The 14,332-nt window shown below is 34.9% G+C and overlaps 1 protein-coding gene across 6 annotated transcripts in view; it reads right to left on the minus strand.

Annotated features, from left to right (window-relative positions):
- MAP2K4 (mitogen-activated protein kinase kinase 4) overlaps positions 1–14,332 on the minus strand; it is a 125,939-nt gene that overhangs the window by 67,528 nt on the left and 44,079 nt on the right. The window contains exon 1 of one of the 6 annotated variants that reach the window (XM_079135311.1): positions 10,767–10,967. The exons of the other annotated variants lie outside the window; for them this stretch is intronic. The gene's annotated coding sequence lies outside the window, so the exon portion shown is untranslated. Of the gene's footprint in view, positions 1–10,766; positions 10,968–14,332 lie in introns of those variants that run through there. 6 annotated transcript variants of the gene reach the window in all.

The raw sequence follows: 14,332 nt of genomic DNA on the forward strand, positions 1-14,332 counted from the left end.
GCAAAACTATATTATCAAGTAAGCATCCCAGGAGCTGTAAACTTCATTTCCAAAAGTGCTTACTCTATCTTAGTCAAAGTTAATTATTCCAGGACCTCAATTTTTATTTAATAAAACTGTTCCCAAAATTTGCTGTGATTAGAATCACCTGAAGAGATTTTTTTTTTTTTTTTAAATTCCAAAGCCCAGGTGTTATCCTATGGTAATCAAATTCAAATTAGAATATGTAGGGGTATGAGTCAGACAGCAGTATTTTTAAACACCCCCAGGTGATTCTGGCAATGTTTGGGAAGTAGTGCCTTAATATGTTGTCCTATTTTTAATACCATGCTAAAGTAGGGGAAATGAACAGCAAGATGGCTCTAAGAGAAAATCTGTCATTTGTTATTCAAAATTAAACTTTTCAGCCTTTGTTCAATAGGTAGAGCAATGAGCTGAAAAAATGTGTTACTCGGGGGAAAAAAGAGCTCATTCGTTACAGATTTGCGTTAAATCACCTACAAAATTCCAACCTGGAGATCAAAATATTTACTTTTAACCAAACTTTGTAAAAAAAAATAAATCCAAAGAAAAATGTAAAATCAGTTTGTCTCTCTCCCTCTTCCTGTTTCACATGTGCACACACACACATGCTTAAGAACAAATTATACCAACCTAGCAAACGCAACAGAGTCCATTAAATATCAACCATATTTTTCAATTTAATACTAAATGATCAGAATCTTTTAAACTCTGATCTTATGATATAAAACAAAGACAGGTTTTTATGCTTGAGGGTTTTTTTAATTCCAAAATTTTGGAATATCTTCTCCAATTAGTATAATTCTTTTCTGCAGCCACTTCTAATGTTCTCAAAAATTTTAGAATGTTAAAATCTCTCCTCCCGAAGACATATATACTAATATTAATAATAACCAAGATTCAAGATTATAATTGAAAAATTAGTACATACCATTTAAATAACTTAGTGAAGCAGAGTTCCAAATAACATAGTCTCAAATCACAGTATTAGTCATAATACCAGTTTCTATTCACAGGAGTACTTTCCAGTTCAGAAAACTTTCATCCACATTACTGGATACTCTAGTACCCAGAGCTAAAAGAGTCCAGTGATTAGTGGCATAAATGACCATATAGGTCAAGGTTGAGGCCAGAACTGATCTTTCAAGATGAAAATCAGATCTAGGCAAGAATAGAGGAATTTTCTCAGTAATTTTTTCATAAAGCAGTCAGCCAGCCAGGAATATCCTAACAGAAAAGAATTCCACATATAATAATTATTGTATTACAATCTCTGGCAAGTAAAAACCATCTCCATGGCTCACTTTAATCACTGGTGAAACATGCAACACCAGCCTACAGCTGATGGTAACTGAGAAAAGCTAATTAAAATTACTTGTGAATTGGAAGCAACATTTTGTAAGTACTAACTAGTGCAACAGCTATGGCAGACAGGCTTTAGGTGATTCCTAATATCCCCACCTTCCTGGTTTCACACTTTTTTATCAGTTCCTCTCTTTGAGTGTGAATGGGACCTGTTACTTACTTCTAACCAACAGAATATGGTAAAGGTGATAAAATATCACTCTTATCATTTTATTAGCTATATAATGCTTCTTGCTAAACATTTCATTACTATACGAAATCATGGAATGACAGTATTTATAATATTCTATCATTTTAAGATCAAAATTTAGTATTATGGAGTATCTCTGCTAATAGTTTAGCTTACTTTAGTCTGTTGTACAGTTTCTGGATACAGACCTTATTTTATTTTTGAAAGTGAACAGGTTGACAATTAAAAAATATATGGTATCTTCTTGGGCTAATGAAAATATTTAAAAATTGAAGGAGGTGTTAGATACACTATATGGACACGTTAATTGTGTGAATCATATTGGAATGTGAATTCTAACTCAGTAAAGCTGACAATAAAACAGGTGAATGGGAGAACATAATAACTACCCAGAGTTCCATGTTTTTCATTTAGATAGGAAAAGAGTTATGAAAACCACAAAAACAGATCATGATTATCACACCACAATATATTCATACAGTCTCTGTTCATAATGGGCTGTCAAGTTTTCCAGGAAAACTTAATCAACTGCACAGCTATGGCTTCAACAATCCAACCCTGATGGTGTCAAAGGACTACAAGCAGATAAAACTCTGGACTACCTAATCGGAAAGCCTGACTTGAACCTTATCATCAATCAATATCTGTCCAAAACTACATTATTGGATTATAAAAGAAAGAATATGAACAGAAAACACCTTCACTGAGACAACTAGTAAAAGGTAAAAAACAGTAGAGATGTAAAGTTTACATTATTTTACAATGACATTCCCCACCTCTCCAATACTGGGGATCAAACTCAGGGCCCAGAGTATGCTAGGGAAGCAGTCTATCATTGAGTTGTACTCAGCACTATAGTTTCATTCTTAAAGAGAAAAAACTTCCTGACTTCTCTTTGGGATAGTATTTTTCTTGAGAAAAGGACTATTTTATTTATAAAATAATAATTCCTAAGTATCCTTCATCTTTAACTTAAGTTTCTCTATCATGGTTTTATACAGATTGTCCTTAGCTGCCTTCAATGAATACGGCATAGGATTCCAACTCCAATCTCCTCTATCAACCTGGGAAATCAGTCAAAAGCACCTGTGGCATAACCACCAGTTGCCAACCAATATCCATTCTCCTCTTTATTCTTCTTAATGAGAATCTCTTTTATTTGGGGTAGTAATGCACTCAGCCAAAAGATTTTACTTCCTAACTGCTAAAGACTGAATTGTGTGCCCTCCCAAAAATTCACGATGAAGCACTAACCCCTCGTGTGACTGTATTATAGATAGGGTCTACAGAGAAGTAATTAAGATTAGTGAAGGTGAGGCCATAATCCAACAGAATTAGTGCTCTCGTAAAAGTAGACACCAGAAGCCTGCTCCCCTCTCACATGCACAAAGAAGAGGTCATATGAGTACCTCATGAGATTATGATCACCTATAAGCCAAGAAACCTACCTTGCTAAAATCTTGATCTTGGACTATACAGCCTCCATAACCGTAACAAAAAAAAAAAAAAAATTTTCTACTGTGTAAGCCACCCAGTTTGTTTTTTGTTTTTAACAGCAGGCCAAGCTAAGACATCAACCATCCCTGCAGTTAGAGGTAGCAAATATGAACAGTGGTTTAAAAAAAAAATGGAGCTGACTCAGCTAGAAATAAGGTCCTTCTTCTCTTCCCCCATCCTTCTTATTTCCTGGAATGTCAGTAACAACTAGAGCTCCATCCACCGTCAATGCCCTTGGGAATGGAAAGATATCCTGAGAATGATGAAAGTAAAAGCACTCTAGACTCTGATGACAATGAAGCCCGTACACCAACTCTAACCTGCCTACACCTATCTCCAGACTTACCTCTGGAAAGAGGAAATAAACTATCTGGTTAAGTCTTATTCATTTTCGCTTTTTTTTTTTTGGTGTTTTGTTTTGTTCTTCTTCATGTTTATATGCAAACTTACTTTTAATTAACATGGCACCTGAAGCTATTTTACTTCCCAGTAGTTCTCCTAGAAGGAGCTAGTGCCCCACACTCCCAGCAACTGTGGAAGCAGTTTGGTCACCACAATGACTGGGAAATAAGTTTTGAATTTAGTGGCTGGTGATCAATGATACTAACCCTCTTCAAATTCATAAAAGAGTGGAAGAGGAAGTTCGTCCTTCAGTAGAATACTTAACTCTTGGTGTCCCTAATTTTTTAAGAGCCTTACTAAATTCCATATTTAATAAATAAGTTTGGTATCCAGATACTTGGCAGTTTTATATTCTAGAGAAAACGCACACATTCAGAGCAAAACAACTGACACAGATGCTAAGAGCATTCAACAGAAGTGAAATATACGTGTTTATAAATAAAACTTTTGTTAAACAGGCAAGATTACAGGTAGAATATTTAAATAGGGCTTGAATCTATACAATATAGGCCTTATTAAAGTACAATAATGCATGGATTATTATATTTTGAAATCAGAGATGTATCTTATTATGTGAAAACCTGAAATCACCATCTTTGAGCCTACTGTTCGTGCTGGTCCTTTCTGATTATTTACCTTCTGAATAGAAATGACCAATTTGTCCACCGACTATTCAAGACTGCAACTATGTTAGCTGTCACCCTTTCACTGAACCAGACAAATATGTAAATTTATGAACTCCTACAGATTAAAAAAAAAAAAAAAAAAATATATATATATATATATATATAACATTCAGGAACATTAATTAAACTTGAGCACTGAGAAAACCTGTATCTAAAAAAGCTACCTGAGTGGGGCTCAGTGTATAGGTGGTGGATTTGTTTAAAAAAATAGTGACATAGCCAAGGAGATTACTTGGGTCAACTCCTGTCATACCCTATAGCTCCACCCCTACCATCTGCTAAATGCAGTTGTATCTCCTTTAAAACTCAGCAACAAGGCAAATATGCAAACCTCTTTTTCCAATCAGATTAAACAATCTGAAATTCTCCTAAAGTTACACATGTAGCAAATATATAAAAAGGAAAAGGTGAGGAGGTTAATCATAATCCAGAAAAAAAAACAAAAAATTATTTTTTTCCATACTATGTGTATAGAAAATGGCAAAAATACCCATTGTTTAACAGATTCCACTTAAAATATTTTAGTCATTAAACTATATCATTACTGTAATGGCTGCACAGCTCATTTGTACTGATTTTTATAGCACCAAAAGCCAGAGTGCCCACTGTCAACAGCGCCTTTATTCCTCATTTCATTTTGAAAGGTGATTAGAATTGGATGACTTTTTTCAATTGCATTTTGATTCATTATTCTTAGAGCTAAACACAATTATCCTATTTGGTGAACAAGTATTTCCTACCTATTAACTGCCTGAGATAGCACCCTTCAACCCTCCTGGTCCTGATGGTTACTTGGTTTTTGCTGCCTTTGCTTACAAGTCCTTTATCTATAAAGATATTTTTCCAGTTAGTGGTTTATCTTTTTAATGTACTTATAAATTTGCATAAGTAAAATATTCACTAATTTTTATGCTTTCAAATCAATTATTTACAGTCTTTAAATTCTTCTGTTTCACTGTCATGCAGTATCATTTTTTTTAAAACTGCAGAATAGCTTGTAGGCCTACCTTTCCTGGCAGGCTTGCAGTATCATTTATATTCATAACTGTATATAATAGGGATTTCACTCTACCACTGCATTTTCAGGTTCCTAGCAGTACTTTTTTCCTCATTTGTCACCTTTTTCAATAATATCACTGCCTATTTAGCCAAACCTGTTCCCACCTCAAGATTTTCCAATCCCTTTTTATAAATGCAATGATGTTTTCCACACTATTAAGAATGCAGTCATTATTTTTAAAAAACAATTATTTTGAATCCTGCAAAATATCTTATTTAAAAATGTTATTCCTCAAAGTCATCAAGATATTGTTCCCTACTTCCTCAATTCCTACTCCCATATCAATGTCCACACTGGTACCTCCACATGGTCCCTACAGAGAATCAGGAGCCAGACTTACCCTCACAAATGAAATAATTGAAAAAACAACGCACATGAGACAATCTTGAAGACACTGATCATCAGGCAATAAAGAGTAGTGGGCTCAGGCACAATGGTACAGGCCTATAATCCCAGCTACTCAGGAGATTGAAGCAGGAGGATCCCAAGTTCTAGGCTAGCCTCTGTAATTTAGAGCCTGTTTCTAATTTTTAAAAAATACAAAGGGTTGGGGATATAGCTCAGTGGTAGAGTATCCATAGATTCAATCCTCAGTACTACCAAACAATAAAAATAAAGAGTAGTAGGACCTAAGAGACTGGAAACACACTGAGTTCTACAACTGTCCCCAGCTTACTGCCTAGAGAGTTCAGACTATGACATAGGTAAAGGGGATTCAGAAAGATCCCAGCAGTATTCTTATATTACATAGATCTGGAAGTCTGGAGAAATCAAGGCAACTAGAATTAATAAGGTAGAGTACTTGCTAAGGAAGAACTACACAGAAAGGCAGAGACTTTCCTTGATTAGGGCATGCTTCTGAGGAACCTATACAAGCTGGAGGAAGAAACCATCCAAAAAGATACTATCACCCAGGCAAATAAAAGAAAGTTCCTGTTCCTACCCACTAGGATTTTGCCTTAACTAATGGGATAAAATTAGTTCTAAACTAGTCTCATCCACAAGAGCTGAAAAACAATACCAGAAAGGATAAAGTTATTTTCAAGTAACTTAATCAAAGAACAAACACCTAGTACCCAATAATATCTGGCATGCAATCCAAAATCACTAATGTAAAGCAGGAAAACATGACCAATAATAAAGAGAAAAAAATCAATCATTTGAAACTGACCCCAAAATTACAGAATCAACAGATAAGGATAATGCAACTACATTCCACATGTTTAAGAAACTAAAGGATGGATACAATTTGTTAAATAGGAAATACAGAAGACTTTTAAAGAACCAAATAAAATGTCTAGATATAAAAACTCTAAAAGCAGGAGGAAATTTTGGAAATAATGGATATCACTGTAACTTAACTATGTTGAGAGCTTCAAAGGTATGTACAAGTCAGAACTTAGCAAAGTATACACTTTAAATATGCATAGTTTATTATAGGTCAATCAATTATACCTCAATAAAATTGTTGAGAGAGACAAAAAGAGAGATCCTTAGCCCCCACTCTACTTCTGTGAAAGGGATTTGTCTATTACTTAACTATAATGGATTTAAGATATTCAAGTCCCAGTTAAGTATCACTCAGAGTCCTCACTGCTTCAGTGGCAAATTCTTCAATCCTCTTTCTTTGTTCTCTACCACTGTAACATTGAACTGACAGGTGCAGATAGAAAACTACAATTCTCAAGCCAGGCCCAGTGGCACACACCTATAGTCCCAGTTACTCAGGAGAAAGTGGAAGGAGGATCACGATCACTAGAGCCTAAGAGCTTGAGACCAACCTGGGCAACACAGTAAGACTCCACCTCAAAATTAAAAACAAAACAAAAAAATAGAATTCTCAGTCTATAGTGCTACTGTATTCCCTACTTCTACCTGTAACACTTTATTCACAGATAAAATGTGTTTTTCTCCTCCCTGGAGAACAGGACAGTTATTGGGGTGAAGGACATGAAAGCAGTCTTTTGAGACTAGTGGCTCACAGGAGATCAACTTTCTCAGGCAGTCTCTGCTGTAAGAAAAACTCTGGGTAAAATTTTTCTTTATTATGGGTATGCTATAATAGTAGAGATCCTATAGGAAATTTTTCACTAAGTTGCCTTAATTTTCAGTGTTTTGAATTTTACCTTTGTTTATTAATATATATTTTAGCAGACAATGCTGTTCATACATCATTTTGTACTACTAACCTGAAATTGCTTATACTACGCACTTTTAGTTTTTGAAACAACTAAGGACCAACAGTCTCAAGCTACTTTTCATTAATAATATGTTGCTGATTTTACAATGTGAATGTCTTTTTAACACATAACTATGAAACAACTACATTCTCAGGTCTACTTATATACAATATCCAGAATACATACTTCATAGCAATAAATTTTATTTAGAAACACATTATTTTACATTAGACACAAATCTCGAAATCTAGGGATTTTTTATTTTTGTTTTGCTTTGTTTTTGTTTTTTGCTTGTTTTATTGTTTGGTGTTAAGGACTGACCCCCAACAGTACTCTATCACTGAGCTACATCACCAGCCCTTTAATTTTTTTATTTTGAGACAGGATCTCACTAAGTTGCCCAGGCTGGTCTTAAACTTGGGATCCTACTGTCCCACTCTTCTGAGTAGCTGGGATTACAGGTTTCCATCACCAAAGTCGGAGAAATCTAGGATATTTCTGAGCACCATATACTGCTTGAATTTTAGTGCATATATGAACTATGGCCAGCCACCTTAATTTAGTCCCAAATGATGCTTTAATATTATTTAATTTTATTTCCTTACAACTTTTATCACATACTCATGATTCTAAGAGAAAAATTAAAATTTAAAGTATAATTATAGTGGGATTCAAGGGAATCTGAATTTTTCTATGAAGCTATTTAGGCTTAATTAAAAAGTTCAACATCATGTACAAATGTTTTGTTAAAGAAGAAAATTCATTCCCATGGCTTTCTAACTGTCTCAATCTGGGGTTCGGGATATACATGTCATAGGCTAATAAAATTTAATTGGAAAGAAAATGTACTTTATTTAATCTTTTCTTTCTAGGAAACTCTCCTCAAAAACCAAGGATTGGGCTTCATATATTCATGTATGTTGACAGCAAAACATTATGTAGAAGGAAATGAGAGGGAGGGGGGATATTAAAAATGGTGGAATGAGACAGACATCATTACCCTAAGTACATATATGATTACATGAATGGTATGACTCTATATCGTGTACAACCATAGAAAAGAAATGATGTAGCCCATTTGTGTACAATGAATCAAAATGCAGCCTGTAAAAAATAAAAAAATAAATAATTTAAAAAAAAAAGAAAGAAAGCAAGCAAAACATACCCAGTCCATGGCAAATTCCTCATCCTTCTACAATCCCAGTAACGTTTTCAAAAACGTATGTTAGGTTAGTTTGGTACTGCTTATTCTTAGTGATCCCTAATTTTGATTTTCTTTTAATGATTTTTGCTTAATTCTTATGGTTATCTCCATAAAGTTGGTATCAGAGGTTTCATTTTAAGTATACAGGTGAGGATACAGACAGTTGGTTAGCAAATTACAGAATGAGAAAGGTTTTCTCGGTAGCTCCAGCATCCACACTGGACTCCCTTGCTTATTATTTGACTCTTTACCATATTCATGTATAACTATTTAAACATTTCAATATATACCAAAATAGACTACATAAGACTTTCAGGGAATGCAAACATAGATACATCTATTATCATAACTATGCCTTACAAATGTGCCCATATAAGAGGAAATAGGTGGAGAGAGGCCTTCTTTCCGGCCTAAGTTAATAATTTGTATACTGCCACAATAATACAAAGACCAACAAGAACCTGTTCTCAGGCTCACTCATCTATACACTGGCACGTACATTCTACTCTACCATTCCAGCACTTATTTACTGTGTACTTCTTTTGAATAATATTTTTTCCCAGTGCCTAATTTAACTGTGAATCTCATCCCTCAAAACTGATTTTTATTTTGGTGTTAAACACTCTTCATTAAAATTCCAAATTCATTGGTTTTTCTTAGGGGTGAGAGTTGGGAAAAAACATGAAGATACAAGAAGAAAACAATATGAAGTTGCAGGTGCTAGTTTTCATTATTTCCCTTTAAACAGTTTACTAGTTTTTCTCCTGTGAATATTCTAATATGATCTCTATTCTATTGCTTATGTTTGTATAACAGAGGTTGTGTTCTATAGTTTTAATTATGCCTATATTGTCCTATTCTTGAAAAGTGAGTTTAATTAATCTTCTCTGGAAGTTAACAAATCTCCTGCAGAGTAAATTGTGACAGCAATTTGTTATAGTAACCCTATGAAGCCAATATATTATTGAAACCATTAAGTCCCAAACTACTTCTATAAAGAACCAGATAGTAAGCCAGGCACAGTGGCACACACCTATAATCCCAGCAGCATGGGAGGCTGAGACAGGAGGATCACAAGAAGTTCAAAGCCAGTCTCAGCAAAAGCAAGGCACTAAGCAACTCAGTGACCCTGTTTCTAAATAAAATAACAAAAAGGGGCGGGGGGGGGGGGCTAGGAATGTGGCTCAGTGGTCAAGTACACCCAAGTTCAATCTCAGTAACACCCCACCCCCACAAAAAAAGACCCAGAGGGTAAATATTTCAGGTTTCATAGAAAATACAGACTCTGTTGCAAATATACAACCAGATAGGCATGGTTATGTTCGAATAAAACTTTAATTACAAAAATAAGCAGAACAGATTTAGCTCTTCAGCTGCAGTTTCCTGACATGATATAACATACTTAAATGTTACTTATACATCTAGATCATATCAATCATTTCAACAATCTAAATCCTATCTATTTATTTCCATACACTTCTTCAGAGAAAGAGAAACCCTACCTACTCAAATCCTAAAGTTTTATTTCCAGAATTTTATCTCAAAATACATTTCAGCCTTTTTCTTTAAAATTCCCCTAAATCAACAAGGAGTACAATCAGAGGTCTGGTAGCCCTCCCCAGACTGTTCCATCACTTAGGTAAGGACATTAAGAAGGCAGCAGGTCTCCTTTAACACGCTGACCATCTCATATATTTATGTATCCTTCAGCAGTTAACAGCTAATTACCTCCACAGATCTCTTCATCCTGGATATGAGAACTTGATTTCTCAAACATACCAATACCTATGACTTTTCCACATATATATATATATATATACACATATATATATGTTTATTTATTTATATATATATATATATATATATTATTTTCTTATGTCCAGAACCACCGTTCATAAGGACCTTTTATTATCCAATGAATTTGAAGTGTGCTTTCTTTTCTTGGTTCATTATCACTTTCTTCTACCCCACTTACATTGATTTCCTCCCAATGCTATCAAGCACATCTTCCTTTCCAAATCATTTCTTCCTTCTTTTTCCCTAAGCAACCTTAATTTTATCAAGCCAGCAAGTGCCTCAAACTGTTTTACTCTGCCTTCAGCATATACATATATAAAACTGCTTATCTTCCTTATATAGGAAAAAAAAACATAACACATACCCTGCATACCACTGCAACTGTTCTTCTGTGTCCACACTGTTAAGATCTCTGGATGAATACTGCTTTTTGCATCCTTCTGCAATGCAGCTCTGTTAATTCCGGAAATTTCCACAGTAAACTCAGTCTGTCAGTTACCATGGAAACTGCCTGCTTCCTGGCACTACTAACAAAATGAGTATCTTTGCCTAAATCTAAAATGAGGCAAAAGAAAAAACTGAAAAAAGATGTTCAGAAGAATTGCTTAAACACTGCAAAAAGAAATTTCCACATTCTAATATATTCAGAGCATATTAGACAAATTAGATAAACCTGCAGTATTTTGAAGCAATACTGATTTAAGAAGAAAAAATAAATATTTTATCAAGGGTAATATTAAAGAGGACAAGGAGAACATTCATAATTGTATCTTGCTGCCACAGACTGCATATTCCCTAGGAGCTAATCTTATGTCAGCTGTACTCAAAGCTTATCAATAAAATAGTTTTTATGGGCTGTGCTTCATATAGAAAATGTTAGGAAAGCTGCCATAAATCAACAGGCTAAATGTTTTCTTTGGATCATTTCCTAGTTTGGGCCCCAAACTCCAATGATGGTTTAAAAAGCCCCTTCCCCCTTCCCCAAGTATATAAGAAATCAAGAGTAGTTAAAAGTATATCTCAGGGCACTGGGGGTGTACCTCAGTGGTAGACTGCTTGCCTAGCATGCCCAAGACCCTGAGTTTGATCCCCAGCACTCCAAAAAATTTAATGTTGCATTCAATTTCAATATGGCTAGTGAGGCCTAACTAGGCCAGTCCTAAATTCATTTTTTTAAAAATGTGTATCTCAGGATTGTCTACTGACAAAGTAGTCTAACTAGTCTTTCCTGAACGTTAGACATAGTTGACCATGCTCTTAGAAAACAGTGCTGGATTTCCATAAAAACAAACACAACTGGCTTCTTTCCTCTCAAACATCTTTCTTACTTTTTCCCAGTCCCTCCAAACTCTACAAGTTACATTTTCTTGGTGCTCAGTCCTGGATCCAATTTTTTCATCAAAATGTATAATTCCTCTGTTCCCAGGCAACCTTATAATCTGTATGCTGACAACTCTTAACTTTGTACCTCCAATCTACACTCCTTCCTCTGGCACCAGACTTAATTTCAACACCAAAGTATATTAAGGTATGTATGTATGTATGTATGTAAGTATGTATGTATGTATGTATATGTACATGTGTGTATGTGTATGTATATATTTCTCCCCTTCACATCTCTAATAGTATATTTTACAGGCATTTCACACTAAACATAACTAAAATTGAACTCTTGTTCTTTTATTTATGTCCCTTCATCCACGAATGTTCCGTATCAGTAGTCTTCACATTAGTAATGGCAAATAAATTATTAAATTCATTAAAGCCAGTGTTCTATCAGTCACTACAGACACCTTCCCCTCTTCACCACCCACATTCAAATTATTACCAATATTTGCTAATTGTCTCTTTGTGGAGATTTCCCATTTCTATCTCCACTATCATTAATCTAATTTCATCCTCACCTATCAAGTTTCAGTCATATGACCATAGCCTTATTAGGGTTCCCTAATTCCATGCTTGCCTCCTTCTTACATGATTTCCATACAGCAGCCAGAATAATCACCTTGGAATGTGTATCATATGGTGCCACTCACCAGCTTATAACCTATCTATAGGTTCCCTTTGCACTTTGGATTTTATCCCATTTTTTTTTTAATGAAGCACTACATTATGGGGCTCATCTCTCCATCCCTGACTATCTCTTCACCTTTCTATCACATCTACTTTTCCCTCCTTATTCAATCACTTTTAAAACTGGCATTCCTTCCATTCTATGAAAAACCAGATCTTTCCCATACTGAGAATTTCAAATACACCTATCACCTCCATTTGGAACACTCACTCCCTTCAATGAATCTAGTAAAAACCCACTGAGGTTTAAAGGCCTTTGGTGTGTCTCTACTCAAAAAAGTAGGCCCTTCTTTTAGTCTTTGTATGTGTGTTGGAGGGGGACAAGGGTGGAGGTACTTGGGACTGAATCCAGGGGAGCTGTACCACTGAGCTACATCCCCAGCCCTTTTTATTAAGACAAGGTCTCATTAAGTTGCCAAGGCTAGCCTCTAATGTGTGATTCTTCTGTCTTAGTCTCCTGATTAGTTGGGACTCTGGGCACACATCACCATACCCAGTTTGTATCTACCTCTCAACCTTAAGCTATCTTGATGTTTGTATCTACCTCTAACCTTAAGCTTCACTAAAAAGTAATGACATCTCTTATTTCAACAAGAAATACTCCAGTCCACACCACAGTAACTTGCAGATGGTGGGCATTCAACAAACATTTGTTGAATTTATGAGAAAACATATGCTGGACTACTTTGGTTTCTTACACCATCAGTTGCTCCCAAATCTTCACACGTTCTCCCTAGATTCTGTATCTCTATATCCATTTCCCAAACTCTCCTGTTTCTGCATCCATTCAAGCTCCAAGACAAGGGAAAAGCATACCTCTTATGACTCTGGCAGCTCCTCTGTCAGTAAAGAGGTAATGGTAACCATGTATCTTTGTGAACCCACAAAGACACAACATCTCTACATCAGTGATGTTGCTTGATGAGGGATAATTTTGTACCCCAGAGGTCATTTGGCAATGTCTGAAGACATTTTGTTACAACTCGGGAGGCAGGTGCTACTGACATCTAGTGGGCAGAGTCCAGAGATAGTGCTACACTTCCTACACAGAAGAGCCACCACAACACTCTTCCAGGCTACAATGTCCATAATGCCAAGAGAAGACAAGGCTACTTCAAGTTTCTCCTAAGATAGAAGAGTCAAAAAACTACCAATCTATAAAGGACAAAACTGTTTTAATTAAACACACACACTACACCAGCACAAAACTGTTCTTTAAAACATTGTTTGTAATTAAAAAATGAAAAAATACAGGTATTGCTAAGGAAATAGTTTAATACATAATACACCTATACAATTTAATGAATGTGTTGTGAAGAAGGGATATGCTAATTTTAGAAATCTTGGAGATGTACTAAGGAAAAAAAAAAATCAAGCTACAAAGCAGCTGCTTTTTGTGAAGATTTTTAAATAATTTAAAAAATCTTTTAACTTTTACTTATTGATTCAGTGAAATCTTAGCAAACTTTTAAAAATATAATTTGACTTTTTTATTATATATTCTAATATTTAATAAGTTTTATATGTTGATATCTAGTAAGTTTTTCTGCAAGGACACAATTAAAAAGTTTATCTTTGGAGAGAAATATTAAGGGCATGAAGCTTTTACTTGATAATTTTCTGTACCAATTGAATATTTTTACCAGAAGTGTACATTATTCATTTTTTTAAACACAGCATAAACTATCTCTATAGATGATAAGATTATGGGCCATTCTAGGTATCTTCATTACACTTTTCTTTATTAAAAAAGGACGGAAACACTAGTGGACTTTTTTCCTCTTTTTTTGAGATGGGGTCTTGCTATGATGCTAAGGTGGGCCTGAAATGTCAAGGCTCAAATGATCCTCCTACCTT

Source organism: Sciurus vulgaris (assembly GCF_902686455.1).
Source record: "Sciurus vulgaris genome assembly, chromosome: 3".
Lineage (NCBI taxonomy): Eukaryota > Metazoa > Chordata > Mammalia > Rodentia > Sciuridae > Sciurus > Sciurus vulgaris.